Below are 14,116 nucleotides of genomic sequence, written 5' to 3'. Positions count from 1 at the left end.
ACCCACAACATGACGAAGTCTCAAAAATCTCGCGTTGTAAAATGAAAATTAACTCAGGGCTGGAGTGGAATTTTTCAATACTCTAAAGCTTAGTATAGACGATTTTGTTAGATGTGTCAAAAGGAAATTTGTCCATTGATATTGAAATGCAGAGGTGAAAGAGAACACAAATTTTGTTATGCCTTCTTAAATGAGTGGGAGCGAGATCAAATGATGAAATGTTAACATGAGTCGCTTTCAAACGTCAAATGCCAACTACGTCAATAACTTGTAAACATCCAATTTTGTGTGACAGTAAGGCCAGAAACGTCCATGTCTGACATTTTTAGAAGATGATCACACAATAAATCTTTCATTTATGAGACTACAGTATGAACATAGAATTTTCTTTAAAAAGCGTTTTTCTGTTTAGTTGCTGAACAGAACCTGAACTGTCAATAAAAACAAAATCGTGTTGCTTTTCCTTTTCAGTATGTTTAGAGCTTTAAATGTTAACTTGTATCACTTTTTTAATTTCGAGAATGACTTCGGAGTGATTAAAGTAAAACAATGAAGACGTCAATTTTCAAGCGTGTAACATAAGGGAAACTTTAATAACAATTAAAACAGCTGAAGTAAGAATTTGTTTTGGCAGGGTTCAGACCTTTAAACTAAAAAAGAAAACTCCAAATTAGTTTTACAATTTTGTTTGATAATGTTTCCAGAAACTTCACTGTCACCCATTTACAATATTTCATCTGACAATGAAATTTCTATTTGGCGTTTTTCTTTTTTAGTTCAGAGCAGAGCTCGAACTGTCAAAAAATAATTGTGTTTCTTTTTGAGCTCTGAACATGTTCAGAGCACGCTCTGGGAGCTCACTTAAAATAAGAGTAAACGGAGTTAAATGCTGAACACAAACAATTTGATATTTGAAAGTCGGGAAATTAAAAAAATAATCTTCAAAACAATAAAAATGGCAGAAGACGCTGGTCGCTCTGGTGCAGAAGGTAAGTATGATAATTTAGAAAAAACTAATTGCATATAGCGTTTTTATGAATCAAATTTATTTCAGGCATCAAATGCTTCCTTTGAAATAATTGCTTTATCCATTTTTGTTGAACAATAAACAAGTCTTACTTTTGTTGATTGACAAATATTAACGTTTGACAATCTGACATTTGACATTTCAAATCATGACAATTTAGTGCTCAAGTTGTTTCATATTTTAATCAGAGAGCTCTGAACATATTCTACTCTACTCTGTTCGCTCAGACTCTGCTCAGTACTCAGCTGTGAACTAAAAAAGAAAAACGCCAATTATGAAGCGTTTTTCTTGTTTACATCTGAACTAAACTTGAATTGTCAAACTCAAAATAGTATTTCTCTTTCTTTTCAGTGTGTGTTCAAAGCTTCAAAGTCGTACTTGTATTATTTTTGTTTGTTCAGAGAACGGCTCAAGAGTGTTTAGAGCGCGATGAACAAGCTTGTGAAAAATAGCCAAGCATTGTGAGTAAAACTGTCAATTATGTCACAATATTCTGAACACAGGGTTTTAATTATTGACAGTCAATTAGAATACTGTCAACCTCGTTTGAAATTTATGGATTTCGTTTATTTAAGACATCTGTCAACTGTTGACGATTATGTCATGGTAATAAATACATATTCAAACTGAAGACGTTTCGAGTTCTTTGCATATTTTTGAGTTCTCCTCTTGTGATAAAGGCAAGAAAAGGAAACAGAAATATCTAGAAAGTGATAAAGGATGCACCTTTATGCTCGGTCACTATCTTCAAAAAGTTATATCATAAAATGTGGAGATCGTAATGCAACTAGTATAAGATTTCAGAATCTTGAAGTAGTAAAGCTTTGCTCAGGTGAAATACTTAATCCATCCCTGAGTTGTCTTGAATTTTCTACTACACGAGTACTATACTCGCTTCACAACTTAAACTCCCCTGGGCTCTGATAGTCCCAATCTCCACCTCAAATACAACCCACTCTGTCACTGGTTCTCGTATAGTCACTGTCGTTGTCGTTGTCGCCGTCTTCATCACCGTCATCGTCATTGGGAGAGGCCAAAAGCAGAGCAAAAGCAGATGCAGAGTGCTTTTATGAGAGTCTGGTGGTGGAATTAGTAAAGCTGCTGCCACACTATACAACAACGAGTATCTATAGTGTCGGGGCTACACTGAATGGATTTGTAAATAATGCTGGGTGTTGCTGTTGATGTTGAAGTACTCTATGTGTAGTATAAAGATACATTTGTATATTTACTATATATACATTAGGATAGAAATGTATCTAAATGTATATAGATACATCTGTTTGCATGCAAAGCACAATAAAATTCATTTCGTTTATTTTATTTGGGGTAAAGTAAAAAATTTATAGTGTGTACGGAATCAGTAATGTTTTTGTTTTTGTTGCTTACAGTTCGTGTGTTTACTGAGGCTATTTCTATATGTTATTCATGTATACCCATCCACTATGACTATGGTATACGGAAGGCATAAAGCGGGTGTTTTAAAATGCCAATCATATTATTTTTCTTATATTATGTCTATTAGAAGGGAATCATCCAAAATACACGGTTCGAAATAGGATATAAAATACATAATTTCGAAGTTCAACTGGTTGAATTTTAAAGAGAGAACTATGAATATTTACTTTGGTATTTTTGAAATTTTTTAAACTGAAAACTGATTCCATGGATATCTATTGATAAGTTTCAACAAGTCTTTAAAAAAGTAATAAACAAATCAAGTGCATTTAATGGCAATCTTTTTTTGAAAAGTCCTTATTTCCAAAGTCCTTGAGAGCAACTAGATCAGTTTAATCTAAAGTTATACATTTTTTGAAATATGAGAACAGTAATAATGTATTAATGGTAAACTGTGGCGTATGTTTAATATTTTTAAACATTTCTTTTCCTAGGAGTCGAATTAACAAATTCTAACTCGTAAGAAAATAAGGAGAAGGAGAACATGAAAAATTACTTGAACAAGACAGACTTGACAATCTTCCTTTAAAATGTCTTTGTTTTTAATGTTACTTAGAAAAACCATTTAACAATAACAATATAAGCTTACAAATTCTTTTGGGACTGCTTCTTACGTCAAAGTTGCTTAAGAACAGACTTGTACAAAAATTTACCAAATTAGACATCAAACTAAAATAATTTTAATGTGGAATATCATCTATCGAAAATAATTAAAGCTGAGAAATTCTAAACCACAAAATGTTATTCTGGAATGTCTTAATGTCTGTTGTTTTTAAAAGCTACAAACTCTACACTTACAATTTCTAGTTTCATGGCTTTTTACCTCAAAAGTCTAGAAGAACATGTCAAACCATTGATTATATTTTTTTTAATAGTACACTAGGGCGTATGTGGGACAAATTTTTCTTTTGCTTCGAAAATCAACAAATTCTTTCTTGTAAGAAAATTATGCAAAGGTGGACACTAACCACCAATTGCATAGACAGTACAGCGACACTGACCTTGTTAACAGAATTAAAGTCCAACGCCTTAAATGGCTAGGTCATATAGAGCGAATGGACATCAACGCTCCAGCCCGGAAGGTCTTTGAATACAATACCGAGGGTAGGTGCAGTAGATCAAGACCGCGACTCAGGTAGCGCACGCAGGTGGGTGAAGACCTCAACCAACTTGGCGTGCGAAACTGGAGACCGATTTGGCTGTAGACGAAATGTTGGTTGAGGCCCAGGTCCGACCGAACTGTAGCGCCACCTTAAGTAAGTAAAAGTAAGAATTCTAACTCATTTGTTTATTAAGTTCTCAGGTGTTAGAACTCTAATTAGGATTACAAAAAAATGATTTTCGACATAAAAGAAAGTGTTTTAAATGCATTTAAACTTGGGATTGGCGTTTTTCATGTTGTGAGGAGACATTACCATAATGACGCATGAACCTTAAAACTTTAAAAGAGAACATGAAAGCAGGACATTATGTTGGTAAATTGCTTCAAATCTTAAATCAAAATTAAAATTTGGTAAATATTATTTGTTCATGTTTTACGTTAAAAACCACAGACGTGACAAGAAAAAAAAGAAGGTCAATGGAACCTATTAATATTTATAAAACCGTAAGTTCTATAGATATCCTAACCTTGCCCATAATGAAGCCCAACAATGTTAAAAAACTTGTCACAGTAAGCACTTTGTCAGCCTATTAGGTTTCATCAAAACCGCCAAAAGGCTAAAACAGGACAATCCGTAGACATTATAGGTTTTAATTATTAACTTCCTATAGTAAATGAGTCCAATTTGTCGAATTGAAAACTTTGCCATTACTCGATGGTTTAAGGTCATTTCCGTACGTTCGTACGTTCACGACGTTTTTTCGTCGTCCATAGCTCAAAAACTAGAAAATATATTGATTTCATTCGTAACTAATAGAAAACATTGGCTTCAAATTAATTTCATTCATCAAATTTGTATTTGTTTATATTAGAAATAAAAACTTTTAAGAAATGCTATTAAAATTAGTAAAAATTGGTTACGTGGATTTTGAAATCAAACTTGTTTGTCATATGCAAAATATTGTTGGTATTTTAAAATTTTTAAGAATAATTTAACTTATAACTTTTTGAACAAAATCAGAAAACCCACAAACCTTTTAAGTAAGACAAATCGACAGACGGGATGCACAGTTATCAGTGTGGGTCGCATCCCAGCCTCTTTCCTTTTTTCTTTTTCTTTCAGGCAAATTCATTACTTCAAGGCATCAGAAAGGATTGATCTAAGTGTGGCGATAACGCAGACAAATATTTTTTACCAAAAAGCAAACCTGACAAATATTCAATATTATTTATTAATAGAATGTCAGAATTTAATGTCAAAAATTCTACCAGATATATTATCAAAATCTAGATCCTTAAAAATCAATAACTAATTTACAATGAGTTCTAAGGAAATCAACACAATTTTCGAGCTCTAAAAATTTAAAAATCAAAGATTGTTTACCGAGTTTTAAATTAATTTTATAACGTTTTCAAGGAACTTGACGTCAAAATTCTTAGCAGCTGGGAAATAACTTGAATAAAACAGACACTTGACACTTAATTTTCAAAAAATCAATACCAACAATGAGAAATTAATTCTATGATAAATTATTTTTATTAAAATGGTACACCCTGGCGTACATGGAACATTTTTGTCGAATTTTAATATTATCTTATTACGGGTAAAAAAAATCAACCATATTTATCAGAACTTTAAATTTGGTTAGAAAATAAACTAAATATAAAAAATAAAAAACAAATTTTATTGATTCATTATAAACTTTCAAACTTTCAAAACTGACTTGGATATAGCCGTTCTTAAAACAAACAAATTGAATGTAAGAAAATGCAAAGTAAAAACGGTTGCATTCAATTTTGCAATCGATTTCTAAGTTTAAGGAACCAACAACTAGTTAAACATTTTTAGCAATTCTGATTTTAATATAAGAAAGATCAATCATTGGTTTTTTTTCAAGAAAAAAATTATTATAATTGTTTCAAAGGAAACACCTGCTCTAACAAAGTTATTATCTCATGACATGTAGAAAAAAAGGGAATTCACATTTGAGTCACATTGACACTTGATTGAATTCCTACAAAATGTATGAATGAAACTGAGCGAAATTAATTTTAATTAATGGGAAAATCACACCAAATTCATTAAATAATTGTAGTTATACATATGTATGTTGAAATAAATGTCTGTTTATTTTTCAATAACTTTAATTGAAGATTAAACATTGAAATTAAGTCCAACTTACCGTATTTTAAGAAAATTCTCCCTCTTATTCTGAAAGTAAAGAAAACATTTAATTTTATTAAAACCATTTTGTTGAGAAAAATCATTACAAAAATATAAATAAAAAAAGAGGCTAGAATGCGACCCACACTGATAACTTGCCATCCCGTCTGTCGATTTGTCTTTCTTAAAAGTTAGTAGCTTTTCGTGTTGGGTTAATAAAGTTGTCACTTGAATTATTCTTAAAAATTTGAAAATACCAACAATATTTTTCATATCAACAAATAATTTAGTTTGAAAATCTAGTTTTGTTCAAAAGATTTTTATTCGAATTTCTTTTTACCGAATGTTGACAACAATATTTAAAAAAATAAAAGTAATTTTAAGCCAATACGTCAAATGTATGAAAAGATATTTAAGTCGAAAATCAGTTCTTACCAACTTTTAATAATTTTTTTGTTTAGGTTTATATTTTATGTCAAAAAACTGTCAATTCTATTTTTCTTAAATTTTTTCCGAATGTTAAAAACAATAAAAATAAACTAGCTGCAAGCCATAATCTTGATGTTTTGAAAAGATATTTGAGTCGAAAATCAGTTTTTACCAACCTTGAGTAATGTTTTTTTAGGATTTTATTTTATATAAAAAAAATTGTCAATTCGATTTTTCTCAAAATTTAACCAAATTTTAAAAACATTATTTTTCATTGCACAAAATTTTTGTAGAGATAAAATCATTTTTTTTTTTGTAAAATTTTTAGTTTTTCTGATTGATAAAAAAAAAGTTAATTTTTTTTTTTCCAAAAATATATTTGTTTGGTATCACTTTAGATTCTACAATATAAAATCAATTCAAGTCTATAGCGTCATTGGTTCGTGAGATATTTAGGGTTTACCAAAATGTTCACCTTTTTTTGAAACTGCTACGGTAAAAAAAAAACCATCCACACAATTTTCTTGAGAGCCCTTTCTGCATCTTTCTGCATTATTTTATGTATAACAAAATTTCTGGTTCTTGAGAAATGTCAAAATTTTCAATTTGACAAATCGGACCCATTACAATGCTCATTTTTACATTGGGACAGTTTTAAAAGTATCGAACTGACCCTTAAAAAATTTCAAAAACCTAAACCTATTATTTTCAATCCAAAAATATTTTCCAGTGTCACATTGTCACAATCTATGGAGAAACAAACAACACGCGTAGGAAGGTATTAGAGCTTTATTTCTGTTTTATCTACTTTAGTTCGTATAACTGTATTTGTGTGCGGTAGGTAAGTATCTGATGGCGTACACGAGCCTATAATGCCAATAGTCTAGGAAAATTAGTTTAAAAAATAGCTTAACTTCGAATAAAATTCCAAGAAGAAGAAAAATATTTTTGACAGCGGATGTCAACAACAAATAGACAGCAATTAGATTGAATTTTTGGCAGTTAAGAAAGGGTAAGTTCATTAATGTAAAAATGCAGAAGTAGTGCAAGATTTGCGTTCATAAATGTAAATACACTGCGTTACTGCAGTCGGTAACCCTGTTCAAAAAACAGTATGACAGCTAAAATGTGACCAATCTTGCAGTCATTTTATTTCTTTTACAACTCTGCAGGAAAATGTCAGAACAAGATGAGTAGATAAAATAATTAAATATTTATTAAATTTTTGGCAAAAAATAAAATGATTTGTTATTAATAAGTTGAAATATTATATTTATACTTCATAAAAATGAATGAATTAATGTATTTGTTCCATTCAAAACATTTAAAATAAACTTAATAAAACATTTGTAAGGGACATTTTGAAAGAATTTTGTTAAGTCACTAAAAAACCAAAACCCGCGTTTCTCAAAGAAAGAACTTAATTATTTCTGTCATACTTTTTTAAAGATGCCTAATTTGGTGACATTTATGAACTGGTTTTTTGTATTGATATATTTTTTCTGTTCACAAATGCATTGCGAGAATTTTGTCGGCTTGGCTTGTGCAAATAGTTGCATTTTTGAACTCAGCCAAAATCTAGAGTTTAAAATCGAAAGTTGAAAGCGTCAAATTTAAAAGAAGAAGAAGATAAATATTCTTTAGTTAATTTTCTTCTTTGAGTGAATAAAATTGTCCTCAATATTTTATAAACAAAGTTTCAAGCTTTTAGTAAACATATCAGTTTGGAAATAAGTTGAATTTTGGTAAAGACTTTCATTTAAATTAAGTCCTCTTATTTTCAACAAGAGCAAATATTTTTAGGGGGGAGGTTGGTGAAGTAAGTAAAATTGTTTCCTAAATACTTCATAACTATGTTTTTTTTTTAAGAAAAGTTAGGCTATAATTTGTAGATCATCGAATTCTGCAGAAAAAGAGTATAAAAGTTTACATTAATCAATGGGTAGATTTCGAGGAAAACGGCAGAAAATATTGGGATAGTTATGATAAAGGCTTAAAGATTGCTAAAAGCGTTAGACAACAAATCTATCAGAATTATCAAAACTGATTAGATGTATTTGAGATAGGTAGCAAGAAAAAGTCCAAGTCCAGAAGATGACCTACAATGTGTACTTACAATTTTTGCAAGAAAAAACTACCCCTTTTAACCCCCCCTCACCAAATTTGTTACTCTAATTCAAAATAAGAAAACTTATAAGAAACTTCTCAGGACCTATAAACGAAGCTTTCCACCAAAATTCAATCAATTCCTAAATTTTTACGAAGTAAATATCTAATTTTCCTGGACTACAAATTGCTTTTCCATCAAAGACCCGACTTAAATAAGTACACAACACATTTTGAATGTGTAAGTGAATATACCACCCCCACTACCACCAATTCAAGAAACAAGATTCTGAATGAAAAAAGCATTAAAGTTACGTTGTTTTCTTTTTCTCTACCCTCAACCCAAGACTCATTGTCGACGAACGACGACGCACGAGACGACGACAACGTCTGTCCAGGAATTTCTCTTCCGTAGAACTGAGTGCCGTTGAAAAGGGTTGTTGTTTCTCTGTTCTGTCAGATATAAACACAATAACAACAACAAAATAAAAAAAAGCTTTCAACATTGCACAATTCAACAGTCATGGATAGAACGAAGGTCGTTTGAAGACGGAACGTGGCAGGCAACCTTATTACGAAAACGAAAACACCCTTTACTGCGTTGGCGTTAGGTATGGGAGTAGTGTAGTATACCTTACCTACGAGGAGCCAAAGTGTTAGTCATTAGCCGGCTTCGAAGGTCTGAGATGGTGTGTGGTGGTCTGGAGGCTATAAGGGTTGTCTTCTGGGCAAAAAATTATAAAGGATACAACAAAACTTCACCATCCCTTTTGTGTAAGAGGGATTATGGAAGAGATATCGTGTGTGGTGCTCTCTCAAGGACGATTTCATTTAAAAATAAATCAAAGGACTTTTTTTCTTCTTTTCTTAACTGATGGGTATTTTTAGGTGTTTGTGTGTGTGTGTGTTCTGGTGTGGATGATATATTAAGTCTAACGGATATGGAGCAGCTCGAAAAAGTTACTTTTGATTGAACCCTAATTAACAAGAATTACACTCCTGAATGAGCTCATGATTAAAACAAAGCAAATTCTAGCTGAAAGACACCTCGACTCGAATCGTTTTGGTTCGGCTTGGCTTAGCTGTTGGCTCGAAGCACAAAGAGAAAGATTTTTAAAAGTGAGAGAGAATGGCCTTTGTGCCATTCAAGGCATCGTACCGTTAGTAGTTGCCACCATACCAAACCAACCTAACAACTGGATCAATGATTACGCAGGGTATCAACTTTCCATGCGAGTCTAGTTTTCTTATCCGTTGTCGTCGTCGTAGTCACTGTCGAATGTACCCCATGTATAGAAGGTAAAGGTAAGGTACCTTGCTGTAACAAAACAATGGCCGGGCGAAGAACAAAGCCACATAACAACATGGTTCAACACACAATGTGAATGGAAGAGAGAAATAATTCCACCTCCGGCCTATTGTGCACGTCGCACCGTATATTATATTTTTTTTTGTTTTGTAATATTTTTATAATTTTTTTTTATTTATCAAGTTGAATAAAAAGCTGAAGCACCTAGTGAGCCAGTCAACCGGCTGGGCCTGGCTGACTGCTTGCCGACCTAACAAACATGACAGAGAACGAATCCGATGACAAAGAGAGTGAGCCCCGGCACTAGATCCATTTATAAAACAAAAGCTAAGAGGTTGTAATTCATTCCTTTACATATAACGGCTACATGGGTAGGTTACCTTGGTTGATACGACTATGACGGCGGCGGCGTGGGTTGAATCTGGTCTGAAAACTCATACAGTGCTGGGTCGAGACATTTGGAATTTAAATATTATTAACTTTTTTAAGAATGAGGAAAATTTGAACGTACATTTTTTTCTTCAAAATTAGATGTTGTAAATGTAATTCTAAGGTTTTGTCTTATTTCTTAGATTTGGGGGCTATCATTGAAATCAATCTTGTGAAAGTTCGTTTATTTTGACTTAGAAATATATGTTTTGTTCTGATCACACAAAATTTGTACTGATCAATTGAAAATCATTCAAAGAATCATGTTGAAAAACAACTTAAACAATTATCTATTTTTGACTATTTCTTGTCGAGAATTCATTTTCCCGAACAATTGGTCCCGTGTTTGCGGAAAATTAACGAATTGGTTCACTGATTTGTTGTTCAATTTTACACAATTCCAAATAGAAATTTGAAGATTTAAGCCAATAATAAGGGCAATAAGACCTTTATTTCATCTGGTTAAAGTGTAATAGGACCAACTGCTGAAAATTGGTTCTATCTTGCACTTTATAGGAGTGAAAGCAATTTCAAAAAATTGGTCTTACTTCACTTGGCTTTGTCTCACGTTAGAGAAAGATTTCTGTCAGAAAATTCTTTTCGATAGATTTTAATCAGGAAACTTTTCTTGGATGACAAACATTTTCAATGATAGCTATAAACGACCTGTCAAAAAATTCCAGTGATTGGTTTCAGTAATAGAAATCAATAATAGCTTCTAACAAATATTATTTAAATTGACACGTTTTTTTCAAAGGGGCCTTAAAAGTGTATTGAAGATATCGAGATATCAATTTTGTTTCAATGTAGAAATATTTTGAGAAATTTTCCACATTTTTTGAACGTATAGATCTATTTTTTTTTAAATGAAATACAAACTTTAAGAATTATGATATATTTTTAATGACCACCTAAAAAGCAAGAAGAACAAAAATGGTGATCATTTTACTTTATGAAAAAATCAGTTTCAAATAATAGCTTCCGCTCAAAAATGTTACGGAACTGAACATTCTTACAATTTGGATATAAGGTCCACAAATATTTATAAATTAAAAATGGATGCTTTAAAGTTTTGTTTTTAAATGTGTGCTACCTCTTTTGAAACTGGAAAAAACACAAAAATATTAGTTTTGAATTCTTGAAAACTGAGCAATGACAGGGAGAGACAGATAGTGTGGTAACTCATTGAACATTCGCTTAGTACGGCTTAAGAACGATTCTCTGCACCTACTTGATAGTAAGACCGTTTTTCGAGAGCATAATCTGTTAAATAACAGGTAAAAAAAGGTGATACATGAGACATTTCATGTGGCTAATAAAATCCTCGTTATTCTCCTTCCGCTCAAAAATGTTACAGAACTGAACATTTTCAGAATTTGGAAATAATGTCCACAAATATTTATAACCTATAAATAGATGCTTTAAAGTTTTGTTTTTAAATGTCTGCTACTGCTCTTGAAACTGGCACAAAAATACTAGTTATAATATTAGGGAGAGACAAATAATGTGAACATTGAACATTCGCTTAGTACGGCTAAATAACTATTCTCTGTACCTACCTAAAGACATAGAATCCTCGATATTACTATTCTCAATCATACAAATTTGAACGTTTAAATAAAATTGTGTATAAATGGAATGACTAACAAAAATGTAGGTGTACAAAGAGTACATAAGTAATTGAACTAAAATGTATCTCATGTCGAGCGAAACAAAAACGGCAGTATAGCCAAGAAGTTTCAGATTGCTAAACAACACCACTTTATAAAATTGGATAGACTAGTTTTGAACATAATATTTTCACAATATTTTAAATAACATATTGTTAAAAATGCTTAACATTTTACTAATAATTATCAATTTTATAAATATTAAAATAGTTGTTTAAAAAAATTTAACCTTTTTTTATCACTTTACAAACTAATAAATTCATAAATGCGTCCGTTTTAAGAACGGAGCGTCCAAACACACCTAAAAAGTGACATTTCGTGGAAAATAAACAAAGCACACAAAACTTAAACGAACCTTTAAATTGGAAATGTCATACGATCAGCTGTCAGTAGGCAAAATAAAAACCTACAATCTGATTTTGCTTATTGAAATAGAATGCTTTTTATACTTATTTTTGCACCTCTACGTTTCCAAAAAACGCAATGCTACAAATACTTGTAATCCCGGAGAAACTTGGAGCTCACAGTTTTTAATTTGGTATTGAATGAATAGCTTGTCAAACTTATACCTAGAGTACAATTTTCAAATCTTAAACCTTTTCTTATCGCTTTAAAAACTACTAAATTCGTAAATGCATTAGTTTTAAAAACGGAGCGTTCAAAAACATCTAAGCAGTGACATTTCGTGAAAAATATAAACAACACAAACAAAACTTAAACGGACATTTAAATTGAAAATGTCAAATGGTCAGCTGTCAGTAGGGAAAATTAAAACCTACAATCTGATTTTGCTTATTGAAATGGAATGCTTTTTAAACTTATTTTTGAACTTGTATGTGTTTCAAAAAATGCAATGCTACAAATACTTGTAATCCCGGAGAAACTGGAAGCTCACGGTTTTTAATTTGGTCTTAGATGGATACCTTGTCAAACTTATGACTAGAGTACAATTTTTAATCGCCTTGCTCATTATTTAAAACATCACCCTTTTTCTGAACAAAGCCGAGTTTTCAAACATTTTTAAATTTTCGTCTTCTGAAAACATTTCTGTGCTCAAAAGACTCTTAAGTCGACTTAATTCTTTTTTCTTATATATATTTTGTCCACAAACTATTTTTGTTTTTACCCTCGTTGATAGATCTTTTAAAACAAGAAAGTCAAGACCTTTTGTATGATAGCTTAAATTTAATTTTGTGGGTTTTGAAAAAGGTTAACCAACTTAAGTTAAAGATGTTTTGTCTTATGTATAAATTTATTTTATTTATCAGACAATGAGCAGAAATGATTTTGGTAAAATATCTAAAGTTGTTTGTTTTATATTCAATATTAAACAAAAAAGTAAAGTTGGTTATGTCAACTTAAGATATTTGTCCACACAATTTTTCTTGCATTTACATTTTTATATAAACTCAAGATTTTTTACCATATTTGGTCAATAAAGTTTGTTTGAAAAGACAAATTATAGCTCAGCTTTTTAACTCTATCAAGTAGAATTGTCAAGACATTTTTTTCTAGGATAATGACAGTTGTCAAATGGATTTAGAAAATAACTAAAAAAAAGCAGCAGTGATTTCAATCTTAGCCACATTTTAAGATGTCAGTTAGATGTTAGCTATTTTTTGATGTATCTTTAATTTTTTGAGGAAAAACTTTTGAAAAAAGATTTTTTGGAACATCATTGTGTGAGGTTATATCAGTTTTGTTTTTGTGTTTGGTTTTATTTATTTTTTTAAAGCGACAAGACATAGGAAGGGAATGAACGCATGTTTCATCCGTTCAGCTTTATTGTCATACTGAGTTGAGGTTGACCTACACCAGTAGTATTTTAATGCGGTTGAAGCTATATTATGAGCGAGTAGTATAGCTCGTACGACAACGTACAAATCGGCTCCCCATCAGCTATGAATTGATGGGGCACTTTGCTCCAATGCGCATGCAAAAGCTTTTTCCATGGAATTTGTAAAATCTAGATAAATGTATTTGTCTACGATAGAAGAGAGCTCATGGAATGGAAGGAAGGGTGACGAGCACGAGGAGGGTTTGTGTAGAAGCACCATTACCAAAAGCTATACACCACACCGTAAAGCTTAACATCCCTGGACTGGATGGATGGATGAATGGGCAGAAGAGCGCAACATATTTCTATGGCTATATAGAAACGTTGTATAGTCCACGAGTATACGAGTATTCAAGTGGTTGGTGGTTGGTGGGGCCTTGAGAGTAAATCATTTATTTCTGAATGAAATTATAGTATGGGGGGCGCTATAACTTGACTGCTTGCCAGAGTGTGACTCTGTGATGAAACTTGCAGCTTTTGAAAAAGAGTATAGTATAGTATCCTATATACTATGTTAGATATACAATTTGGTCCTTAGCTATCGTATCCTTGAGGTTAAGGTCTTCCAGGATATTCCTGCGCACT

At 31.5% G+C, this 14,116-nt stretch overlaps 1 protein-coding gene across 1 annotated transcript in view; it reads right to left on the bottom strand.

The window, feature by feature from the left end:
• Positions 1 to 14,116, bottom strand: part of LOC129944031 (transcription factor mef2A) — a 78,647-nt gene that overhangs the window by 28,049 nt on the left and 36,482 nt on the right. The window contains exon 2 of the mRNA XM_056053187.1: positions 5,771 to 5,799. The gene's annotated coding sequence lies outside the window, so the exon portion shown is untranslated. The remainder of the gene's footprint in view (positions 1 to 5,770; positions 5,800 to 14,116) is intronic.

Source organism: Eupeodes corollae, chromosome 2 (assembly GCF_945859685.1).
Source record: "Eupeodes corollae chromosome 2, idEupCoro1.1, whole genome shotgun sequence".
Taxonomy (NCBI): Eukaryota; Metazoa; Arthropoda; class Insecta; order Diptera; family Syrphidae; genus Eupeodes; species Eupeodes corollae.
This window is presented reverse-complemented; position numbering and strand designations above follow the sequence as displayed.